Below are 24,801 nucleotides of genomic sequence, written 5' to 3' on the forward strand. Positions count from 1 at the left end.
ATTTGCTTATGAAGAACCAACGTATGTTAAACAATTATTGGTTTCCTGCCCCGCCAAAGGTTCAAGTCAAGCACTCTCTATCTTCCCTCAATGTCAATTTGAGCAACCTAATTGATAACATCCAAAATAAAAGTTACGCACCAGCTCTCAAAGCTGCATTATCTTATGTTAACAGCCTCAATCTAATTTCCTTAGGAAGAAACAATGTATTTAAAGCAATTCTTGGTTTCCTACCCTGCTAGAGGAACATGCCATCCACTCTCTAACTTCCCTCAATGTCAGTTAGGGCACCATTATTGATAACATCTGAAACAGATAGGAAGACCTTAGGTAAGAGGTTCATTTTCAGCACATTAAGCCTAACCTGTCCAAGTGAAGTATGCTTACTCAAGGAATACATATCCCCAGAGAGATTCACAAACAATGGGGGAGGATTCACTACTACACAAATCCTCCAGCGACCTAGTCACAAACACAACCAAGTTTTGAAGACTGTTCAATTGAACCTCCAGGCCGAGGGTTCAGAGAGCAACTACATTGCTCTCAGAGTGCCTACCAAAAGGAAACAGAATTGACTTTTTCCTATTTATATTAAGCCCTGAGAGCCTCCCATATTCCCCGATGACCTCAAAGACCGCTGGGACCGAAGTATGAGGATTCCTCAAGTGAAAGAGGATATCATCTGCATATGCTCCTAGCTTGAATTACTTATCAACCACACAGACTCTCTATTCGTGAAAAGTTCCTTATTTTCTTGGCAAGCGGTTCCAGTGACAGGCCAAAAGGCAGCTGGTACAATGGGCAGCCCTGCCTTGTCTGCCTCTGCAGCTCAAGCTGCCTCGAGATCTTTACTGCAACTTGCAGCCTCAGTTCCATATATACCGGTCTGATCCCATAAAAAACTCTAATGCCAAAGCAAATGCACTTAGGGTGGGATGGGATTTTTTATATGCATTCCTATCAAATGCTTTCTCTGTGTCTAAGGCGAGGAGTGTGAGGTTCCCCTCATTTTCTCTGACCAAGTCCATAAGGTACAATGTTTCCCTCAATGTGACAAACCCAACCTGATCCGGATGGACCATCAAAGGCATAATATATTAAAACCTTAACCGTTAACGACAAGATCATCGCATCCACCTTGATAACCAAAATCAGCCTATAGTATATACATGACTTCGGGTCTTTTCGCTTCTTGGGAAGGACTGATATAAGTGCCTGACAAAACATTCAGGAATCCCTTCCAGTGTCAAAAATAGAACTGAACAACTTTACTTGGGGCACGGAGGTGCACCAGTAGAACAACACATGTTCTATAAAAAACAATCATGAATACATCATCCCCGGGGCATTACTCGCTGGCATTCCCGCTATAGCTGGACCTCCTCCAGAGTGAAAACGACTCAATCCTCAAAGCCTCCTCCCGGGTTATGGTCAGGAGTTTGACTCAGTTAGATATTGCTCCAATACCTGCTTCTCTACTACCGCATATCTGGCATAGAGGATCTCATAATAATTAGCAAATCTCCTAGATATATTGGCTGGGGATCTACCAACCCCTCCTTTTGTGTCAGCTATTCTCTCCACCCATCTCTCTGCCCTCTGAGCATAAGCCTAGCAGCAGACATCTAATCATCTCGCTTTTTTCATAGAATGTCTGCTTCAAGAACTGTAATTTTCTGGCTATGTCACCTGTCCCCAACAGCCTAAGCTACTGTATTTTTCCCTTATTTCCATACAGAGGCTCCCATCGTAACCCCCTGGATCTCATACCTTCACTTACAACTCCCTAATCTCCCTACATAGCCTATCTCCCCTCAGCGTCCTTCCCCTCTTCTTATTCACCCCTTCCTTTTTTAAAAGCCAATGTTTCCTTCACTTCCTTACATACCATGCAACTATCCTCTTCCCCATTATTAATCTTGTCATTCTCAAAGTATTCCTCAATTGCTCATCACAGCTCCTCTACAAATACTGAATCTTTCCAAAGGGAGTTGTTACAACTCAATAGAGAATCACATATGTTCAATCCATCCGATATTGAGTCCATATGGACCAAATCATGGCCTGACCATCCAATGGGGACCATCCCACAGGAATTCACCCATCCCACATTCTTTCCTGTTCAAGCACAAGTAGTCGATCTGGGTGCTTGTACCATAGGAGGGAGAGAAAAATGTGAAACCATGATCATCTGGGTGCATCCATCTCCATACATCTGTGAACCCCTGCAAGTCCAGGAGGTCCTTAAAGCTCAAGTTTACCTGTGGCAATAGCCTGTGACCCTTTTCCTGAAAGGCTAGCATATCCATGTCCAGGTCAGCCTACAAATTAAAATTCCCTCCAATGAATAACAGATCCTGTGGCTCATGAAGGATCAGGTCCAATGCACTTCTGCAGTAGGCCAACTGCTCTTGATTCGGCAGTAGATTGTTGTCACCTCCATCATGACCTTGCTATAATACCCTTCACCAACAGGACATGTCAGTCCATCCCCCTCCTTACCAGTGGACCTGCCCCAACCTTCAATCTTTTATGAAACAAGATACCCACTCCACCCGCTTTCAGTTCAGCAGAAGTACAGTATGTCTGCCCAATCTGTACACTAGGAATCCAACATTCATCTCCTGCTGTGAGCCTATTTTCCTGCAACATCAGAATATCCAAAACCAATCTCTGGAATTCCCTGCTGACGAGAGCCCCTCTGGTAGACGAGTTCAGACCCTTTACATTCAATGTTCCCACAGTTAGATGACAAGCCCCTCCTCCCCAAATACTCCATATTTCCACCATGGCACTAACGGCACATCACCTAGAAGAAAAACCTATAACACCACCCCCACTTCAATATCAACTTTCCTTACCTGCCTCACTCCTTCTGCGCTCCCCTTCCTGCAACTCCCTCCATCCCAAGTCCCCTATTTCCGCTGAGAAAGAACAAACCAAAGTCTCTCTCCAAGATGACCTTCTTCAAGTGGGCCACTAGCAGGGATGTTTATAGGTCGGGAAAAGATCTTGGGCTATGCTAATGTCAGGATTTAGGGCTAGCTAGCCTTTTGATTGTAGCCTCGGAACTTCTATCCAGGTCTACAACCACAATGCCCAGGGCTATGGCCCCTTCTGGCCCCCCAGCAATGCCATTATGGATAGCTCACTCCCACCCCGATCTTCCACCCATAATTCCCCTCTTTGCTCCCAACACTCAATAAACACCTCAGCCACAGGCTCAAAAAAAGCAACAGTCAAGTCAATATGCAGCACTTATGCCTTCATTTACTGGAGAAGGAATACACAGTCTCTGATACTTTCTACCTTGAGGCACCTTTTTTCGCTGCAGTCATCTCACCTCCTGAGCATGGGTTCCCCCCATCTGGTACTTTCACCGAGAGGTGTTGTAGGACCTGCAGAGCCTCTATCCCTTTAGTGATCCTATAGTCAACGTGCTTGACCTCAAATATCAAAACAAATAAGTAGCCCCACCTACATTGAATCCCTTTTCATTTAGCCACATTGTAAGCAACAAACAGCCTCTATGGCATACGAGCCTGAAGCTGGATGAATCCTGGTAAATACATATTGCATCCCCTGCGTACTGAATATTTTGCAGGCGTTTCACTCATTCCGAGACTGCAGCCTTTTCTCCATATCGATGAAATCGGACCACCAATGACCTAGGTCCTTTTCCTGCCCCACCACTACCGCTATCGGCTCCGTCTATCTCCACCTCCTTGCCACCTTCTTCCACAAAAAAGGGAGTCCACAACCACCCTGATACCTTTCTCCATATCCCCCAACATCTCCCTTGTCTGGTCTTTGAGGCCCAGTACCCTCAGATTGTTCCTGCTGCTTTCCTGTTTTGCCAGTCATCCAGCTTCAGCCAGACTTCCTCTTCCTTGGTCTTCAGGTCTAACAATCTTGTATCATTCCTCGTCTTCAGCAGATATGCATTACATTAATGTGGTTATTCTCAATGCCCTCAGATTCATTATCCAGTGAGGCCACTCTACCATGCAGGTCCATTATAAAGGCTTGGATAACCCCTCTCAATGCCTTGATCTCCTGTTGAATACCTTGAATATCTGCCTTGGTGGCTGGAGTTTCCAATACACCTCCAGCACCCTCCTGCATCTTCCGGTTCTTCCCACCACTGGCCATTTCTCAATCCCTCTGAGATTTACAATCACCCCGACTCCTGCTGCACCTAGGGTAAGGGCATCTGGCAGAGCTTTCTTCTTGGGGTAGGGCCCCCACCACCAACCACTCCCATCGTCAGGACTCTTCTCCCTCAAAATGCAGCTCGGTCTCCCACCAATGCTGCCAGCCACATAGACCCATTCGTCAATAAGGGGCTGTCCTGGAAGACCACTCGGCCCAGGGCTAGAAAGGGAGACTCCTATTTATCAGGCCTGGGTCCAATGTCCACTGGCCTCTCTGCCCCTTCAAATAAGCACACCTTTTGCTCCACAGAAGGATACTGCAGGAACACCCAGCACTGTTCGACCTGCTCTTCTAGACTGTCCTTCGTAACTCCAATACAGTTTCCTCTCTCATGCTCGATCTGGCACACCAGTCTTCTGATCACAGCTTTCTCCAACACAGGACACTTAACTGAGTGCAACCTGGATCCCGCAATTCCACATCCGGGATGCAACCCACTGACATCTCTGGGGCACTGCCATCAATGCTACTTTGGCATATGGCCCGCTCTACCTCTGGGGGCCCTTTGCGGCCTCCACTCAGACAGTCTCAAAACACTGTTCCTCTCCCTCAAGATGGCAGGGCTCCAATGACCCTCCTGGTCACACAGGATGGTTAGGGGTCGAATTCAAACCTAAACTGGCACGGGTTGAGGGGCATACATCTTAAAAACAACTTGCTGGCGCTTGTCTTCATATGGCCATCTTGGACCACGCCTCAGTGGTCTCAACATCTATACCTTTAACGTAAAGAACGTCCAATGAATCACAATGCAATATGCCAGGCAAGAAAACATATTAATGGTGTATTTAATAAAGGAATGGAGAAATAAGTATGACTGGCGCTATCCAGTGCACTCCAAGACCACTTTCTCGTACAGGTTTCTTGCACTATGTGTTACAACGACGGATTTTATTACTTAGATACACGTATAAAATAAGGCCAAGTGAGTAGTAGACTTCCCTATCAGATACAAAATAAATGTTTTTGTAATCTCATTGAAACCTTACCTAGCAGATGTCCGGGGAAGCCAATATTAAAAGCAGGTCCCAACATGGGGCAAAGGATGACATCCAACTTCAGCCTGTTCCATTCGGCAATAAATGCTTTGCTGTAATCCTGGTTATTGGCAAATAAAAAACATTATTGGCAGTGAGGAAAGGCATGGTTAAGTGACATGCATTTTTCTTTTGAATCATATTCCTATTTTCTTTTTGAAATGTAATATTGCTGTAACATTCATAATGGAAATTAAAAAGAGAACATCTACAAATAAGTGTAAATGAATGCATGCATGGCACAATATTTAATAGGTGGAATGTCTTCTGCAAATTAGACTCCCATATGTAATGTAGTTCCCAGACATTGCTTCTGAAATCACCATTTATTCTCAGTCACTTAATTTTGTGTTTCTCACTTTTTATGTTGCTCCTGTATCTATGTCTCAACTTCTCTATGACTTAATATTCAGATTTTTATACTTTAATGCTTTGAACAATATCATTTTTTTTTCTTCCAAAGGGTGAGTTTGTATGCAATGCATGCATCAATTCCAGATCGTAATCCTGTATCCTGAATTTCTGTCTCTTGGCTTATCATGGAAATGAGTGGGATTTCATGAATTCCCATCGGAGGATGACCAAAGTATCTGCAAAGTACCAATGCCTCTCCTTTTGGTAGATCTGGCTGAGCGCAGGGTCTAATCCTGAATGAGTGATTGCACATTCAAAAAACAACAAACACAATGAAATAATTAATAGTTCGTGAGCAGTTGCAAGTGGATCTAGGTCACCTGACTTAAGCCCACGCACATTCTTAGCCCTGCATCTTTCTTACGCTGGTTACACTTAGATCAAGGGTGTCACTCGCCTGTGCATCGAAGTGAAGGGCAAATGAAGAAAAGGGAAATTCCTGTTTGTACCTATTTGGACCGGGGGGATCCAGGGCCCAAACCTCTGCTCAGACAGCAGGTAAGCATGCACTGACATGTGTTTTCTTCCTCAGTCCCCACAGGCCATCCCCACCAATCACCAGGCAATGCCAGGCAATGCCAACATCAACAACATCCCCTCTCATCAAAGGCATGTACTCTGCAATGCAGTAACCTCACTCACATCAGCCTCAGGCCCTTCAACACCCCCTCACCATCCAGAACACAGAAGTTGATGCGTGGCAACGTCCACTCAGCTATCGACCATGCAGCAGGCATTGCCAACCTCATCACTATACACGACATTGACGTGATCTGTTCACTGAGACCTGGCATTCACCCACCCGCATCCGTGACATCATTGTCCGTAATGGCTACGGCATCCAACACAGAGACAGGCTGAATAAGACAGGTGGAGGCATTGCAGTCATAAACATTACCTTGTGGCCCTGCACAAGACTAGACATCAACAACCTCAGCTCCTTCAAAGTCCTCTCCTGTCACTTACTGCTCTCTCCAAAGGACACAGTCACCATCCATTTCATCTACAGACCACCCAAATCCAACAACATCAACATCAGAGAGTTCACGTCGGGAATGACCCTAACAACATCTTCCTAGGAGACTTCAACCTCCCAGCCAACAAGGCCGCCAAACCGATGAAGGAAGCTCTTGTCGGCCTTCGACACTCAGCCTCAAACATCACACAAAAGACTCAACACACGAGAAAGTTAACATCCTTGACCTAATCAGCACTGCACTGTCTTCCCTCCAATACAGCTCTCCTCTCCCGCGTCACTGGTCTGAACACCTAGCCGTGCCTTTCAACATCCGACCCACAGCCCCATTCAAGCACCCCCAGCAGAAACCCAACAGAAAAACCTTCACGTCCTTCAAGAACTTCCCAGTGGAAGCTCTCACAGAAGACCTTGCCAACCTACACCTTACATGGACCGAACACACCCAGGCCAACTGCGACTTGAAAATGGTTTTATCCAGAATGCAAGTAAACAAACAGACTTTATTGTAGACAAGATAATGGGGCAGCGGCCTTCCTCTTCCTTGAGCAGCTTCCAACTGGCACATATTCTTATAATATTCTATAGACTGCTCAGACATAATAAGGTTCTCTGTGATGTCACCATCTGCTGCAAGGGGCCTCATGTGAAGTATGTAACTATATACATTGTTGGCACTTCAACTATGTACACGATATAACATATCACCTTCCCTTACAATAATCTTGAGGAAGGAAGAATCATGAGTCAAACCTATAAAAACAGAACAAGCTAATATACAATGACAAATTGAACAAATACAACATGAGGGATATGAGAAGGCCTTAACAACTGGAAGTAACACTGACTTCTTAACATTGTGCTCCTTATTCCACACTTTGCCTTCCTCCAACTGCGCTGCATTGCCGGAATTGTTCCATACTGTTTTGGCACAGGAAAACTTTGAGTCCACTTTGCTACTCAGCCTTTGGAGTTTCATCTTGGCATCATCACCTCTTTTCAGTATAAATAACCTACATCCATGCCTTACATCATCTCTTATTTTAGACTTCTCACTACGCAATCTCATTCTTTCCTGAATCAAACCCTGGTCCACATCCATCTTTCTGGAGTGACCCATCTAACGTGGAAGCCAGCAACATGTTGTGTTTGGAAACCATCTTCAGCTCAAATGGAGAGATACCACTAACCGGATGGGGAGTACTTCTGTAAAGGAACACTTTCCAAAGTAATGCCTGCTGCCAATCAACAGCCCCTTGTATCAAGAGACAAACACCGTCCACAACGGTTCTAATGAATCATTCCATACAACATTTGCTTTGGGGATGGCATAGGAACGCTCTCTTATGCCTAATACCATTCCTCTCTGCCCAGTTCTGAAACTCTTTCAAAATGAACTGTGGCCCATTATCACTAATCAAAGAAGCCGGCCAACCCTCTCTCCAGACAATGGGCCTCATTAGGACCCAGGCGGTAAGGGGTTTACGGCGGCGTAAACAGCGCCGACCCTTACCGCCTGATTCCGAGGTCCCTTAGCGCCATGGCGGATTTAACACCTGCTTTTAGCAGGTGTTAAAATCCATGGCGCTAAGGGACCATGTTGTTAATTACGCCACCGTAATTTACGGTGGCGTAGTTAACGCCTTCCCCACTCCCATTATGCCCTATGGGGCAAAAATGGGAATGGGGAAGGGTAAATGGGGATTGGGGACTTACCGCCCCGCCGACCTCGGAATGGGGCGGTAAGTCCGCCAACCACCATGGCGTAAACATAGTTTACGCCATGGTGGTAAAGGTACGACCCAGGCGGTAACTTACCGCCTGGGTCGTAATGAGGCCCAATGCCTCTTAAAACTGCATTATATTCTTTGACCTGATATCTCTGATCACTCCCTCTTCTGGTCACTTAGTGAGCAAGTCCAGGGCAACTCTGTCAAATGAGTCCTTGCTGAACACAGAATACGTTCCTAATGGAGGAACTCCCATCCCCTGCACACTTTCACAAGCTCAATATTTGAGCCAAACAGTTTAGGTTGACTTATGTTCACACTCTAAGTGTGTTGTTGTTCAAACCAAGTTATTCAATTATTTCAATTTAGAAAAACAGACAATGTTTTATATAGTCTTCAATGAAAGATATCAAGACATGATTCTTTATAATCTTCATATGTGGATTTATTTTTCTTAAGTGGCCCAAACTCTGTTCATTTATCTCACAACCCATATGCCAGGGTTGACTGTTATCTCCCCTGCACCTTAAATTTATTAAAAGCATTTTTTGCTACGTACATAAATCTAATTTAAGGAATCATTTAAAATAGGCGTGCATGTTAACTGAGTCCTTGCTGCCACAGGAGGCCCCAAAAAATCCACAGTGATATTGTCCCACAGAATTCTGGGTGCTTGTGGTACCATCGTGGGCAGAGTTCTCATCGCTAATATCTTGTCACTATTATCACACTATTTGCACTGTTTAATCATTGCCTCACCAAACCTGTCCAACCAGGCCACTAAAAATCCATTCTTATGAGGGTTTTTGTCTCTACAGATGCCCATATGTGCAACATGCCCTATATCCACCACCTTTTCTCACATTCCATCAGGAACCAATAATATCTGACCTCTGCACATAAAGTCATCTGCAACACTAATGGCCTCCTTCACATTTCTGAATTCCTTGAGTTGATCACCCAATTCTTGATCATTGTTCAGGCTCCATCTCATTCCCACCGTCCTCTTCACCTCTTGATATAATTTGTCATCTTGACAAATCTTACACCAGTCCCCTCCACGTAATGACTTTTCCACAGCAAAGAGATCCTTAATCTCCTCATCTGTCAAGAAATCCAGCTCAACACTTTCAACAAGAGGGCATCTGGCAATGAATTGGCCACAACATTATCCTTCACATTTACATGTTTTACAACAAGTTCAAGACATAGCAACCTTGTTATCCCTCTGGAAATTCTCCTTGATACTCTGTTAAGTCTTTCTTCAATACAAATTTCAACCAAAGGCTATGGTCTGTTTTAATGGTAAAATCTCTACCATACAAATGCACTGTGAACTTTGTTATCAGCCACAACACTGCCAATGCCTCCTGTTCAATCACTGAATACTGCCTTTCCACCTCCTTAACTGCCCTGGAGGCATATGCATTAGTGTGCAAGCCACTGCCATCCTCTTGCATTAGCACACTCCCCAGACCAACTTCTAAGACATGAGCATACACAAGTAAATTCACTTTCCATGAAGCCTTGTAACTCTAGGGCCCTAGTGATGTCCTTCTTAATTCTCACAAAGTCCTCCTCATATCTCTCATGCCACTCAAATGTCACGTCTTTTCTCCTCGATTTTTGCATATTCATTGTTTTACTTGCTACATGTTTAACAAACTTGGCATACTACTCTATCATCCCCAGAAAGGATGACACTTCAGCTCTGTTTTTAGGTGATTTCATTTCATTATGGATCTCGCTGTGCTCAACTTTGGATGAACACCATCTCCCAACAAACTGTAACCCAAATGATCTGCTTGTGGCATACCAAATTTGCATTTTTACAGAGTCGGGGACATACCCGCCACCTCAAACCTCTTCGGCACCTGTTCCAACATTTTGTCATGTTCATCTTTCTCTTTTCCCCACATCAGAATATTATCCTGGTAAAACTTTACAGCATTAAGTTCACCTAGAATATTGTGCATCACTCGTTGAAAGACACTAGCTGCCGATATCAGCTCAAACGGTATCCTGACACATTTGAATAAACAAATATAAACCAATATGTGTAATGAAAGTAAGTATGTTATGAGAGACAAGCTGTATCCTAATCTGATGGTAAGCAGATGTGATGTCCAGCAGGGAATAACTCAAATCAGTAATCATCTCGTCAAGTTTTGCTAAGGGAATTCTTTCAGCGTCTGAGATCAATACATAGTCTTATTGACCAGTTCCCTAAGCATCCTTTCAATTTCTAATTCCACTTCTCTTTTACATTTTATAGGTACAGTTCTAAGTTTCACAACCAAAGGAACAGCATTCTTCTTGAGCCTGATCCTGTGAATAAATCTCTTTAATCACCCGACATCTGACTCGAATCATTTGAAGCCCACTTGGCTACCTGCTCCTCATTCAACTCCTTACAGTCCTCCTTTCTGGCAGTTTCATGTGAGTCAATTGTTACCATGTTATATCCGTTATGCACTTGTTCTTTACCATTGGGATCCAGCTTCATTCCAAGGTCTGCCTTACAGCTCCATGAAAATAAATGCCCACCTAGATGTGTCACATATTTTGCTGGTGGTGGACTTCCCTTTAAATGACAACCCTGCATCTAACTCTCCAATTATTGTTATTGAATGTTCACCATATGCATTGGATTTTATCCTGGCTTCTTTCAATTTGCACTTTGATAACATTTCTTCCCAAGATTTCTTACTAATCAAAGTATAGTCTGCACCACCGTCAACTAGCATTTCAATGAATGAACCATTACCACTGATCAAAGTTTTTTTTTTTTTAATCTTAATTTCACACATGGCATGCACTACTTGTATGACATTCAACCCTTCCTACACACCCTCATAGTCCTCACAATGGATTTCTATCATCCCCACATTCCCACTCCAAAACCTACAGCACTTCGATATGTATTCTCTTCTCCCACAGTGCCTACTTTGAACGTGCTGCGCTGTACATTCTGTCTCTTTCAAAATGTTCAGAGCTTCCACATCTATAGCAACCACTAAAGTATCGAGACCCTCCACGACTGCCGGACATGTCCCTTCAGTTTCTTGGAAAACCTTTAGCTCTTTTTTGTTTATATCGGTCTCTTTATCTCTTCTTTTGTATCTGTCATTTTTCTTGTCTCCATTATGTGCATTTTCTCCTCTCGCTAGGGTTTTACTCCCTGGTCTATCTTTTCAAACCAAACTAGTTTCATTCTGCTCAAGGGACACTTGAAATTGTCTGATCCAGTTTTGTTTTCTGTGACCAACTCTTGGACGCAAGACGCAGTGTGTTCTACATTTTTGGCTATTTCTGTCTCTTTGTCAAGATCAGGATCTTTTTTCCTTCCACAGCTCCTGTCGCACTTTGTCCTCAGCACATTTGATCATTAGCTGATCCCCAAGGTGCTCCTACTGGTGACACGGCTTGAACTGACAATTCACAGCCAATAGCCTTAATGCTCTGAGAAAATCCTCAATGCCCTCACGTTTACTCGGTTCTATACCTACACACCTATACCTTGCAAGAATCATCTTTTTCACTTCATAGTGTTCATCCAATTTCAAAACACTTTTGTCAAATGAACTTAAATTCACGCTTCCTTCCAGCGTTGGTTCAAGAAGTCTCTTTGATACTTCCTGACCTCCATCGCCGAAACAATGATATAGGAGAGTATCCTTTCTCTCCAAGGTGTAACTGGGACCATAAACTGTAAGTATGTATTTTAAAAAAATACTCCTTCCGGTCCTTTCATCTGATGACAGGTTTGAAGCAGGAAGAATGCCGAGCCAGGAATATTCGCCATAGTTTTTTCTTTTTATGCACCTTGTGTGTGTTTGATGCACTACTGCATTTGTATGACCTTCTTTAGGGCTTGCACTTATTTTGGTTTGTGCTCCTTGTTGAGCATTTGCAACTTAAAGAAGTTTGGTCACTTTTCATTTTTTTTTAAAACGTAACTATGAGCTTTAAAATGTCTGTGTGTACCATCATCCCAGTAGATGTGAATATTTGTATAATCGTAGCAAATCTGCGTGTGCTAGAGTTGTCCTCGTCCACAGATCAATATGGTACTGGATGAGGAAAATGCAGTGTGGACTACTTCGCACTACGGTGAGAGCGGTTGCCCTGGAAACCTCCTAAAATAATGCCTAGGTAATGTACCCAACATGCTCATGTTCTTTTCATTAATGTCGTATTCGCCACCCACGGAACACTCGCTCTGAGTCTTGTGCATAGTCCGTGCGGTAGTACTAATCTAGCTCTGGTGGAGGCATTTTTGTATCCGAATAATAATAAATCTCTTTTTTACATCAGGGGCACGGGTTCTTATGCTGTGTGGCAGAATCAACATTGTTCCAAGTACCTGGGTAAGTACATGGTAAATGCAGGGTAAGCCTCAGCACTTTCACTACCTCACACTGCTCGGCATCTGTAGGCTTACTGGGTGACACACGTGCCAGTACCTGTGGTGGACTGCCGGAGGCGCGCACTCTGTTGGTGCTCCCCACCAAAATCCCAGCACAGGAGCTCAATTTTGCTTCGGAGCGGATCTGGTCGCTTAGGCTCTGCACTCTCACCTTTTGGATTCAGATCACTGTATAATTAAAGCACAGCCAGCTTGATTCTCCACAATGTGGGTTCACCGCTGTCTCCTTCTGCTGCAGCCCAAACAGTGGTTCAGCGCATCACCAAATGATAGATCACATTAGTCAGAATGCAGGTAAGCAAACAGACTTTAGTGTAGACAAGATAGGGTTGCAGCCATCCTCATCCCTCAACAGCTTCCAACTGGCACATATTTGTATCCTAACATTCTAATATCATAAGATTCTCTGTGATGTCACCAGCTGCTGCAGGGTTACACATGTAAGGCTGTAACTATATACATTGTTGGCACTTTAACTATGCACACTATATAACACCACTCTCTACTGAAAGCACTCAGCACACCCTCTCAGCCTCCATTGAGCAACACATGCCTCTGAAGCAACGCTCCTGCAAACAAAACCCTCAGCATCCTGGTAGACGCAAGAACTCAACCTCAGCAAAAGTGTCATCAGGAGACAAGAGAAACCACTCAAGACTGCATCGGCCTGGCTCTCCTTAAGGAACTAAGAGCAACCCGCCAACAACTAATCAAAACAGCCAAAGCCTCCTACTATCACAATACCATAGCAGACTCCAACAAAAAAAGCAGAGCACTGTTCACAGCAGTCAAGCACCGTGTCAACCCACTACCCAACTCTGCCATACCACACTCCATTGAAAAATCCACCACCATCAACACCTTCATTGACAAAATTAGCAAGATACGCCATGACATAGATGCCAGCTCTGCATCCACAAACCCACCTCATATACCTCCTCGTAAAATCTCCACACACTAGAAAACATTCAAGACACTTTTTACGGAGGACCTGGTATAAACCCTGGTTGCCCTCAAAGCCACATCATATACAGATAACATCCTCCCAGCATCCATCCTCAAGACCCTCCTCACAGAAGCTTTCCTTCCTTGCCTGGAGATCATCAACAGCTTCCTTACTCAAGGCACCTTCGCATCAACCCTGAAAACAGGACAGATCTTCCCCCAATAAAGAAACCCACTCTGGATGCCAAAAACCTAGGTAACTATCACCACATCGCCCATCTTTGCTTCCTAGGTAAGATCATCGAGAAAGCAGTAGCCACACAACTGCAGAAACAAATTGACACCAACAATCTCCTCCAGACCTACCCATCCGAGCTCAGACCCACCCATCTGGGTTCAGATCCAGATGCAGCACGGAAACAGCAACCATATAGGTGGTCGGTGATGCCCTCAACATCCTTGACAGCCACCCCAGCCTTCTGGTTCTACTCAACCTCTCTGATGTTTTTGACACATTTCAACTTTAAAATATCTTACTATTTGTATGCAGTGTCCTGAATATTCAGTTGGTGAAAACGTGATTGGTGCTAGATTTCCCAGGCTACATTATAATGCTTCTGCTTACAGTTCTATCAATATTACTGTAATTAAGAGTGAGCAAGAAGTTTCTCTGTATATTCGTATTCCTCTAGCAGACCTAGGAGGCCCTGATTCTTCTCACGGGTCCTCAATCACATTTCTGTATTCGTAAAGTGATTCATGATATCATCTTCGTCCAGTGGTACTTGATCCAATTCCTCGATGTTGGCAACATTGGTTCCCAGTATTCCTCTGACACTACCCGTTTTGGATTGCTTGTGTTGTAAGCAAGCCTGGACAAAGTGGTTCATCCGCCCACATGACCCACATTTATTCCCCCATGCTTTTCAATGTCAACTACTAGAGTTGTGAGTCGCACTGCCTCATCTCAAACAACCATTGCCCAGACCTCTGTTGTTGCCGATCCTTTTTTCCTGCACTGCAGTTGGTGTTGCTTGATTGTATTTGCCTTTCCGGTTTTCTTTCCTTAATGAGTGCACAGATGTGATTGGGCATTGTGGATGAGCTGTTGACTTGTATTTGACTTGTATTTGCATCTTTCCCTTTCCTAAGGTGTCAATCCAAATCATGATCTCCCTTAGCCAAGACGGCTACATCTAAAGTTGGTTTGAAAGGCAGCCATAGGTGATATTGTGCATGTTGGTTGCTGGTGTGAACCATGAGTTGATCTTTGATCATCTCGTCTTGAAATGCTCCAAGCTTGCAGGTCACTTATAAAGTTCTAAAGGCTGCTATCCATTGTTCTGTAGCTTTCACCGGATTGCTGCAGTCTCAGTAAAATCAGTGTCTCTCCATGGCTGTGTTTACTCTGGGTAGGTATAACTTTCTTAGGAGTTCATTAAAAGGGAACAAACATGGGGCATGTGAAGGCATTGGTTCAGATGACTGTTATTAATGGCCTCATTTTTCCACACTAGATTTGATGGCTCTCTGCTGACATACATTGATGTGCCAACATTATTTGAATACAGAACCACTTAAAACACATCAGTGATGTAGAAATGATATCGGGGAGGGTTTTTCAACTCAACATACCTGCTGTTCCTTCTGGTGTGCCCATAGTTTCTTAACTGATCTAAAAGGTACAAAGAAATGTAATTTAAAAATAAAATAACCAGGATACATACAGACATATATATAAATGGGCAATTTCACTTTCCCATGTTTTGTGAAATACTGCAGGAAATCATGCTAGTTTCAAAATATCAGCAACATTTTGCGAAATTAGCACCCGGGTGGGGAGAGCCAGCCAATCAGATGGCTAGGAACGCGGGCTTCATCCGCTGGTACATGCCCGTGTTCCAAGCTGCCTGACAGCTTGGAACGCGGCACCCCCACCCCTCTGTTCTTTTTTTAATCCTTTTGCCCACCCCTTACTTACATTTATTCAGCGTCGGTGAAATCCGCTTTTGCATCTGCTCCTTTTCCTTGCATCCCGCAGGCCGCCATGGAAAGGGACGATGGGCTCCTTATGGAGCCTTGCCTTCCCTTTCCATGGCAGCCATCTTTCTTAAGGATTTTCCCTCATTCAATGGGACGTGTGCAGCATCCCTTTGAACAAGGGAAATCCCTTTTTTTTAGCGCCCCGGATTACCACTTTCGTGACCTGGGGTGCTAATGGCCTTAACACCCGATCCTAACCGCCGGATCAGGGGTTAACGCCACATTAAAAACATGTATGCTATTGTTTCACCCTTGCCTGGGCTATTTCAAAGCACAATATTTTAAATTTACAACTACCCAGTTGTGGGTTTAGTGTATAGTATACATAGCCATTAGCTGTGTGTCATTTGCTCGGTTAATATTCAGATAACCTATCTTACTCAGAAATGTATGGGTGTAAGTTTAAAATTCCATCTGTTTTGTCTCATTTACGATATTCACTTTTTCCTTTTTTCCCTTTACATACAACTCTATTGCATTCACAAACATTAGTATGTCAAACAATTCATTCTCAACATATAGTTCTATATATTTGGCGATTGTAGATTCATCATTAGTATCAGGTTGAAAAGTGGAGGAAAGGTTGGAGGGCAGAATGAATATATTAGTTACTCAGTATGTTTCTAAATTCAGTCTAAACTTGCTTAGGTCAAAAGACTCCTACAGCATCTCTTAGCTAGTAAGTTATGTCACATGTTGTGATTCTCATTACAGTTGCTATAACAAAGTTTGTATTCCTAGGTGGTTTCTGAAAGAAGTTTATGTGATTTAGTCAGATCAAAGGTTTAGCTGGTAGTAACTGGTATTGTTTACAACAAGAAAGTTTTAGCCTGTTAATAGTTCCTCTTTGTATCTCAAGTTGCTGCCTTAACTAATATGCAAGCGTTAAGCCAATATGTATACATTTCTGTTCACATTCCAATTCATCCTATCATTTAAAGTTATGCAATTGGGATCATCCATTCTACAGTCAATATTCTATATATATCCCTTGAAAATTCCTAAAGTGCCCTATTGTTGGATGGTGATGTTATCAATACCTGGTGGTGTAAGAAAATTAAAAGCATTTTCTGGTTAGTACCTAATGGCCCTTGCCAACCATGAAACTTGTAACTTAGTACTCATTGAGGTGTCCTTATCTGAGAGTGGCTGTGCCTTCAGTTCTGAAAGTGTAAAGTTTGTAACTTTTAAATTGGTTGCCCCTGACATCCATATCATCTTTTTTATTCGCTTTATAACCTCCAGATTAGAAAAGTTCACAGTAAGAATGGGGTTGTCATTACCTGTGAGAATATCGGTTGATGCCAGTCCACTTAAATTGCGTTTTCTTGTTAAGTTTCCTCATCTAGTGGTACAGTTTTTACAAATAGATGTACCTGTTAGTGGTAATACATGTTTGGTTAGTGCCCTTGCTAGGATAATGGTTTAGGCAAGTGTATAATCTGATTGTAGTTAAGTACCGCCAGGTATCAGTCTGCTATAGTTAATAACCTTATTAGGATGCAGTGTTGCTCTTTCTGTTTTTCTTTCAGGATTGCGATGCTCCATGTGTTTCCACGTTTGCCGCCTTCCTGAATGTGAATCTTCATGCTTGTTACAGGTCTGTGCGTTATTTGTGCGTTGCATGACAACGTGTTTAACGATAGGCCAGAAAAGACCATTTTGTGCCTGAATAGAATCATTAAGTGCCAGTGGCTGATTAACCTTTAAGAACCTGTTTGTGAATCCAAAACAAAACAGCCATGTCGAAGTGCGATATAAAAGTGTTTGGATATGTAGCTGTCTCTTAAAGGATCTAAATTATTTAGTTCCTCGGTTTCCATAATCCATTTCCAGCCATGATTTAATCTTTGGTGTCTGTTTTCATATGTCCATATAGTCAAATCCTATATTAATCATTTAAGTTGGAATCATACTAATTCCCATTGCTGGTGAAAGGTAAATATTTCATAATAGAGGCGCATTTCTATGTCAAAGTCCTCCGAGATATAAGATATGAGACAACTAATTCCATGATGCTCTCTTCTCAAATCTCCATACAGTCAAGTACTGGATTACACTGTTAAAGCTAGTATTTTACTGTTTTTCATTGTTAGTAAAAAAGTGTGCGTTTCCTAAAAAGTGGTGGATTTCATTGTCTGTGTTTAAGCCTTCAGCAATGGTTCTTAAGAAGCGTGTAATTCTTGCTTCCTGTTGGCGAAGGGTCTTTTCTTCATCACCCATCCTTGGGTCTGGTCTAATGTGTTTTACTCCAAAGAATTTCACAGCCTCTTTTCTGTCATCAGGGTGTTCCTTTTGCCAAGGTTCTGCTAATGCACTTTTACAGAATACTTAAGAAAAATTTCAACAGAGAGGAGGATACAACGGCAAAGGGTAGCACAGACAATGCTTTTAGAAACAGAATAACAAACACAGAGAATTTGTGCGATAAATTATTGAATTTAAGAAGACTATCGATAAGAGAAATAAACAAATACTACGAGATTGCATATGTTGGTCCGATAGCACAGCGAGTAGAGCGCTCGCTTTGACATCCGTGCAGAGACTGCTGACTCAGGTTCAAATCCCGGCAGGGCCAAACTCAGCCTTTCAACCTTCCGAGGTTGATAAATGAGCACCACACACCGTGGGTAATAATAAGCAGCGCTCAGATACATGAGGGTTCATAGTGCTATATAAATGCTAAATTATTATTAATTATTATTATCAATGCAGAACTATTTAGAAGACGATCAGTTGCAGCAGGGTTTACGAATTCTGATATTTCCAAACTTTAATAACATCAAACTCAGACCTAGCAGAAGAAGGAGAAAGCAACATGAATACAAGTTCAAAGAAGATGGTGGTCTGCTCACACAGCATGCAGACAGAAAACATAAAAGAATAGAAATAGAAATGGAAAAAATAGAGAAAGATATAGGAAATGGATGCACCAGAAGCCACCAAAATTAAAAATGATAAGACAATGGATGCCATCCTGATACATCATCAATACATGGTTAAACTAAAAAAACATGTGAAACATCAAGGGGCAACAGATTACAGATAGGATAGAGTCTTCACCTTCCAGCAGAAATATGATGACAGCAACATACCATCATCTCGCAATAGCACTCCAGAAACATCAACAACAAGCACAGATGTAGAAAGTGAAGGAGAAAATCAGCCGATATTCAATATGAACCAAACCGACAATCTTAGAATAACCAAGGTTTTTTTTTTTTAACAAACAACGTGGTACTATCGTGAGTAACAAACCCGATTTCAGGTTCCAATAGAACAAGGTACTTTAACTTCAAGGACCATACCAGAGGTTGTAGAGGTGGAGCTTGGAGGAGAGAGAGCGGAAGTGGGAAACAAAACAGGAATGAGAACACAATTGGAATACAGAAGGGAAGGAACAAAAAGGAGATACATCTGGTATTAAACCTATCAGACAGAGCACTAAGCGAAACAGAAATACAGGCACTGAACAAAGACTTATCATTCACACCGGATAAGGGCATGGATTATATTAAACTCCAAATTAACACCTTCAAATTTGTAAGAAAACTTAAGCTAAAAAAATTCTTCCACAATAAAGATCCAGTTTGAGAAGAAGTAACCACAATGCCACACATCAGTGACGTAACGATCAACATCATCAAGGACACAAAAAATGCTCCTATCTCTGGAAGATAACTTGGAAATACCAGAGAATTATTTGATTGACCACCTGGAAATCCACAGCAGTATAATGAAGGAGAGTGAACTCAAACCAAAATCCAAATTCATTCCCATCATCCAACAGGGCAATTGCATAGACACCTTCCATAAGGCTGTGCTCAATGACATTGATAGAAGAATGGGCAAATAAGAGCACAAGACCAACAAGAAGGGCACTAAGAACCTAAACCCAAAAGAATAATTAGCTATCAAAGACTTAACAAAAGACATGTAGATTATCATCAAAGAGGCAGACAATAGGGGAAATGTAATTCTAAACAAAAGAGATTACATCAAAATGGCCTACTCACATCTGAATAAGCCAGGCTGCTACAAGGAAATTAGCAGAAGCTATGTCTACGGCACAGTGCTAAATCTTACAACTCCAGAATGCAAATGGCACAGCAAGCTTCTGCTCAATGATGATTTAAGATAATTTCTGGTAATCAGCAAACCTAAAATACCAACAATGTACTTTCTCCCTAAAATCCACAAGGAGTACATTGATTTACCAGATGTCAGATCCATTGTTAGTGGCATAGGTTGAGCTACAGAAACAATGTCCAAATACATTGATAACATCATCGGACCATAGGTATACAAACTAGATTCATACACAAGGGACATTGAGAATTAAAGCAAAATAGAGTGGGAGGAAAACTATATAATGGCCACCATGGATGTCCAGGCCTTATAAAGATGTATTGATCATACACTGGCTCTAAACACAATAGATCAAACCTACACCTACAGAAACGTTTCTGTCACACTCTGCCCCTTGTCTCACCTGTTTGTCCTGTGTTGTATTCCAGGATGATAAGGTGAGTAACAGTCAGTGTCCGGATGGATCTAGTAACCAGGGAGGAGTGGCGATGCTCACGTTGTGCAGCAAGCAGTGTGCGAGCACAGAAGGACTGGAGCGAAGGCCCGGGAAGGTAGAGGAGCAAGCGGACCCTCAGGCGGGAGCACCGGGAGCAAATTAAGCACACCAAGAAGGAATTTGGGACCGATAACTATCGGAGGAGTAACACCGAAGAAATAGGGAAGTTAGGAACGCACTTGCCGGGGTAATCAAAAAGTTAGTATTGAGACGCGCAGAGCCACGGGGATGTGCCTGTTTTCTAGCAAGCAACAAGTCTTTCTTAAACACTAAACAGCAGCGTTCCTCTGGTGTCGGCCATGTTGGTAGGATAGCAGATACGACGTTGCGGTGCATGATGGACCATGAAGTCCAAAAGGGGCGGAAACAGCGAATCATGACAGTTTCAGTATCTTACTATCAATTTGTAGAAATGTTAAATGAACTGTTGGGCTTTGTACTGAATAACAACATATTTCTGTTTAATAATCCTATGTACAAACTTGTTTCTGGGCGACCTTGAAATGAACATGCTTATGTATGCCCCACACTGTTAAGTAAAGTGATACACTGGCAAAGGTACATTGACAATATTCTGATCATCTGGAATGGCAATGAAGAAGAATTATGTGAATACCTAAACCAGAACACCTTTGGCTTACAATTTGCACTTGAAAAGAGCAGCACAATGGTAAACTTCTTGAACATATACATCTACATAGAAGATGGGTCCCTACAAACCAGGAATGTGGACCAATGCCAAGAAGTCTATGGAGCAGGTTGCACAGCCTTAGTCTAGATCAAAGTCTAGAAAAACATTCAATTTAGGCATTGCTACTTTATTCCTTTATTAATTAATCTGTTATAAATGATGTTACTGGCTCTGATATCTCCTGAAAAAAACCAGCTTTGTGTTTATTTCAATAGGGATTCCACTCTGTATCCTTTGCCAAAAAATGGATCGTCCATCCTCAAAACAAATAGATTTATAAACTTTTTATTTAATTAATCATTAACCAAGTCATTTGTATAAATCACCCAGAGACATAGGTGTGTCCATAGCCATCATCACCTAAGTACACCATAAGATTAAATTCCATAGTTGTCCCAGTTCAAACCAGGACATCATCATTAGAAAAAGAAAATTCCATCACATTATTTTATAATCAACTATCGTGTCACAAAAGTATTGATGTATATAGGAATAAGGATGATAAAACCATGAACAAAAAACCAATGAAAAAAAAGTAAAGAAAAAAGGAAAAAAAAGAGAAGAGAAAAGATTGTTAGGATGTTAGAAGATGTTTCTAAATACTCTTAAATCACTCCCTATAAATCATTATATTAAGCCCACCCTTTTTTGTCGTGTCTATCAGAGTGAATCACCTCTGCAAACCGTGCCGTTCTCATGCAAACCACCATCATGTCCCTGATTAAACCGTGTTGTCAACAATTGCACCCTCTGTGTAACAAATAGCCTGGAGAAAAACAGTATCAGTTTTAGCTGAAAGAAACTATCACCATATTAAACCATGTTGCCAACAATTGCACCCTCTGTGTGACAGTTAGCTTGGGGACCTAGAAACAGTACCTGGCTTAGCTGGTAAACATGAGTGGCGCACATCCAAGTGACCCGCTTCTAAATCTTCATAATCATTAAAATATATGTTCCAGAAAGCTGAAGCAACTCTAAACAGCTCTAAACAGCAACAAAGAAAAACGCAGAAACACACCATCAGTATCTGCTGTTGAAATTAGCCTGCACCAAAATTACTCACGTTAATCTCCTCCATTTTACCTCTCTCCTTCTAATCAATCCTTCCAACACGCATCCTAGCATCTGTCACCCGGGTCCTCCAAGTTAGTCCTATTAAGTTACAGTAATCATGTGAAAACTAGTCACGTGACAACTAATCATGCAGAACTCATTCTTGACTAACCTACATTCAATTTAAATGGGGATGCAAAGTGTGTGGATCACAAACCGGATCCATGAACATCTGCCAACAGTAAATCAGTTAATGGCCTCTCCTATTGCTCACCCTCAATCATGAGCTAATGGTAAAGCATGTACACCATAATGCCACACCTAATTCATCGAGTGAGTGATTCCAAAACTCCTATGAAACACCAAACTTACTCTACATTCAATTCCGTTGACATCCTCCTGTAAAGCAAACAATACCCTTGTCTCAAATAAGATAAATATCATTTAGGGTCTGAAAACCAGTCCAGTGATATCCCAGAGGTACCAATTCGATCAAGCAGGGGCTACTCATAGCAAAAAAAAAAAATCTAAAACCATAAATTGCAGGAAGAAAAACCAGAATAGAAAATACTGTTCCATAGAAATGGGTACTGAAAACGTTCACTGTACCCATCTTCTGGTTAAATGAAACATAACTGAAATATGGCAATTTACAATTGTTGAAACTAGTCTAATATTATCCAATACATTGTGAGGTTACCAGTCATTTGGTCGAAAACCAAATGATCGAATGCCATTTGGTCGAATGCCAAATGGTCGAAAAAATTCTCAAATTCTCGATTTTATTTTTATGGGGGGGTTCCCCCCAACCCCCCTTTTTTCTTTATTATTTTTTTTTTACCCGAAACAAAAAAATATATATAAATAAATAAATAAATAAAAAAATTCGACCTTTTTTTTTCGACCAATTGGTATTCGACCAAATGGTCATTCGATCTTTTATTTTCGACCAAATGACTGGACACCACATTGTGAAATATCAATAAATACATAGAACAGTGAACCATTGCTAGACGCAGTAAGACCATATTGTATATTACATACTTAATTTACATTCATAAGCAACATTGCAAATCCAATTCTTCGTTCATGCTATTTGGTATCAGGGACTCCAGTCTGTTAATCCAGAAGGCCTCTCTTTTTTGTCCTTTTCCTCGCAATATCAACTCTGAATTCCTTTGTAGCCATTTCTTCCAGGATTTGAAACCTCAGCTGTGCAATTGTTGTCCACGTTCAAAAGAATGTCTTGATACTGATGAATGCCTGTTGTTGGTTCCTATACAAGATGTATGCTTGTTCCATCTGAATTTAGCCAGTCATTTGATCTCTCCCACATATTACATGCCACAAGGGCACCTGATAAAATAAATCACATTCTCATTAAAAACAAGTAGCAAAATGTCTCAACTGTATACGTTCACCCGTACGGAGATGGAAAACATACAGACCCTTGAGCACGCTATTGCAGTTGCCACAACTTAGTCAAGGATAGGTGCACTTCCTGTCTGTCATGTTAATGTTTGGTGCCTTTTCTCTTGTGTTGATTTGCATGTCCCTACGATTCTCACTCCTTTTGAAAGTTGAATACTGGTGTTTCAGGAAGTAGATCCTTAGTTTTTGCATCATTTTGTAGTATGTCCCAATGTTTCTTAATGATCCGTTTTATTTTGTTGCTCTGTATGCTAAATGTGAACACAAATACTAGTGGCAGAGTAGTCCTCTTAGTTTTTTTTCGCGTAATACTGTTCTTCTTTGGTTCCTTGTTTTCTCGACTGCTGTCTCTAAACTGCTCCTCAAATAACCCCTGTATTCAAACATTCTCACCATTTTATCAAACTCCACATTGCATTCCTCTGGATCACTAACATTCCTTTTAATTCTGAAAAATTGCCTATATGGTAGGATCATCAGTATATTTAGAGGATGAAAGCTCATCCAATGCAAGAGGTTTTTTTCTGTCGGTGGGTTTGCTAAAGAGGATTGTCAATATCTTGTTGTCTGTGACTAAATTCCACATCCAGAAAATGCAGAGTGTCCCTACAAACCAGGACCTTTTGTAAAAAGAAAACAACGGTCAATGCAACACTGCAAGCCAACAGGTGCCATTTAAAGAGTACTATTGAAAACATACCCATGGGTGAGTTCACAAGAGCCAGGCGAAATTCCAGCAATAATCAGACATATGATCTAGAAGGCGCACTCATTGAGGATAGGTTCCTAACAGAAGCGTATCCCAAAAACTGCCTCACAAAAGCCAAAAACAAGGTCAATTGGAAAACAGAAAGGAATTACTGACATCTAAACATAGAGAAACCAAATCAGATGGGGACAAACTGAGAATGATCACACAATTCTCTGAAAACAATAGGACAGTTTGGAAAAGCTTTCAAAAGAACTGGCACCAACTATGATATAGATGCAGACCTAGGGGATTAATCTCTGAAAGACCGACCATGACTTACACCAAAGCACCTACCATCGGTACCAAGCTAAATCCAAGCTTCATGGACACAAGTGAACATAAAAAACAAACCAGTCTAACTTGCAAACCGATAATGGGTTTTTACAAATGTAGTAGTTGTAATATGTGCAAACAGGCTTTTAACAACATCCGTAACTACACTGCAACCAATGGAAAAGTAATGACAATACAGGATCAACTGTAAAACGACATAGGTAA

At 41.9% G+C, this 24,801-nt stretch overlaps 1 pseudogene; it reads right to left on the reverse strand.

Moving 5' to 3' along the window:
- The window catches only part of LOC138548266 (vitamin D3 hydroxylase-associated protein-like), a 614,371-nt pseudogene that overhangs the window by 80,635 nt on the left and 508,935 nt on the right, over positions 1-24,801 (reverse strand).

This window comes from Ambystoma mexicanum, chromosome 1q (genome assembly GCF_040938575.1).
Source record: "Ambystoma mexicanum isolate Mex_15411 chromosome 1q, UKY_AmexF1_1, whole genome shotgun sequence".
NCBI lineage: Eukaryota > Metazoa > Chordata > Amphibia > Caudata > Ambystomatidae > Ambystoma > Ambystoma mexicanum.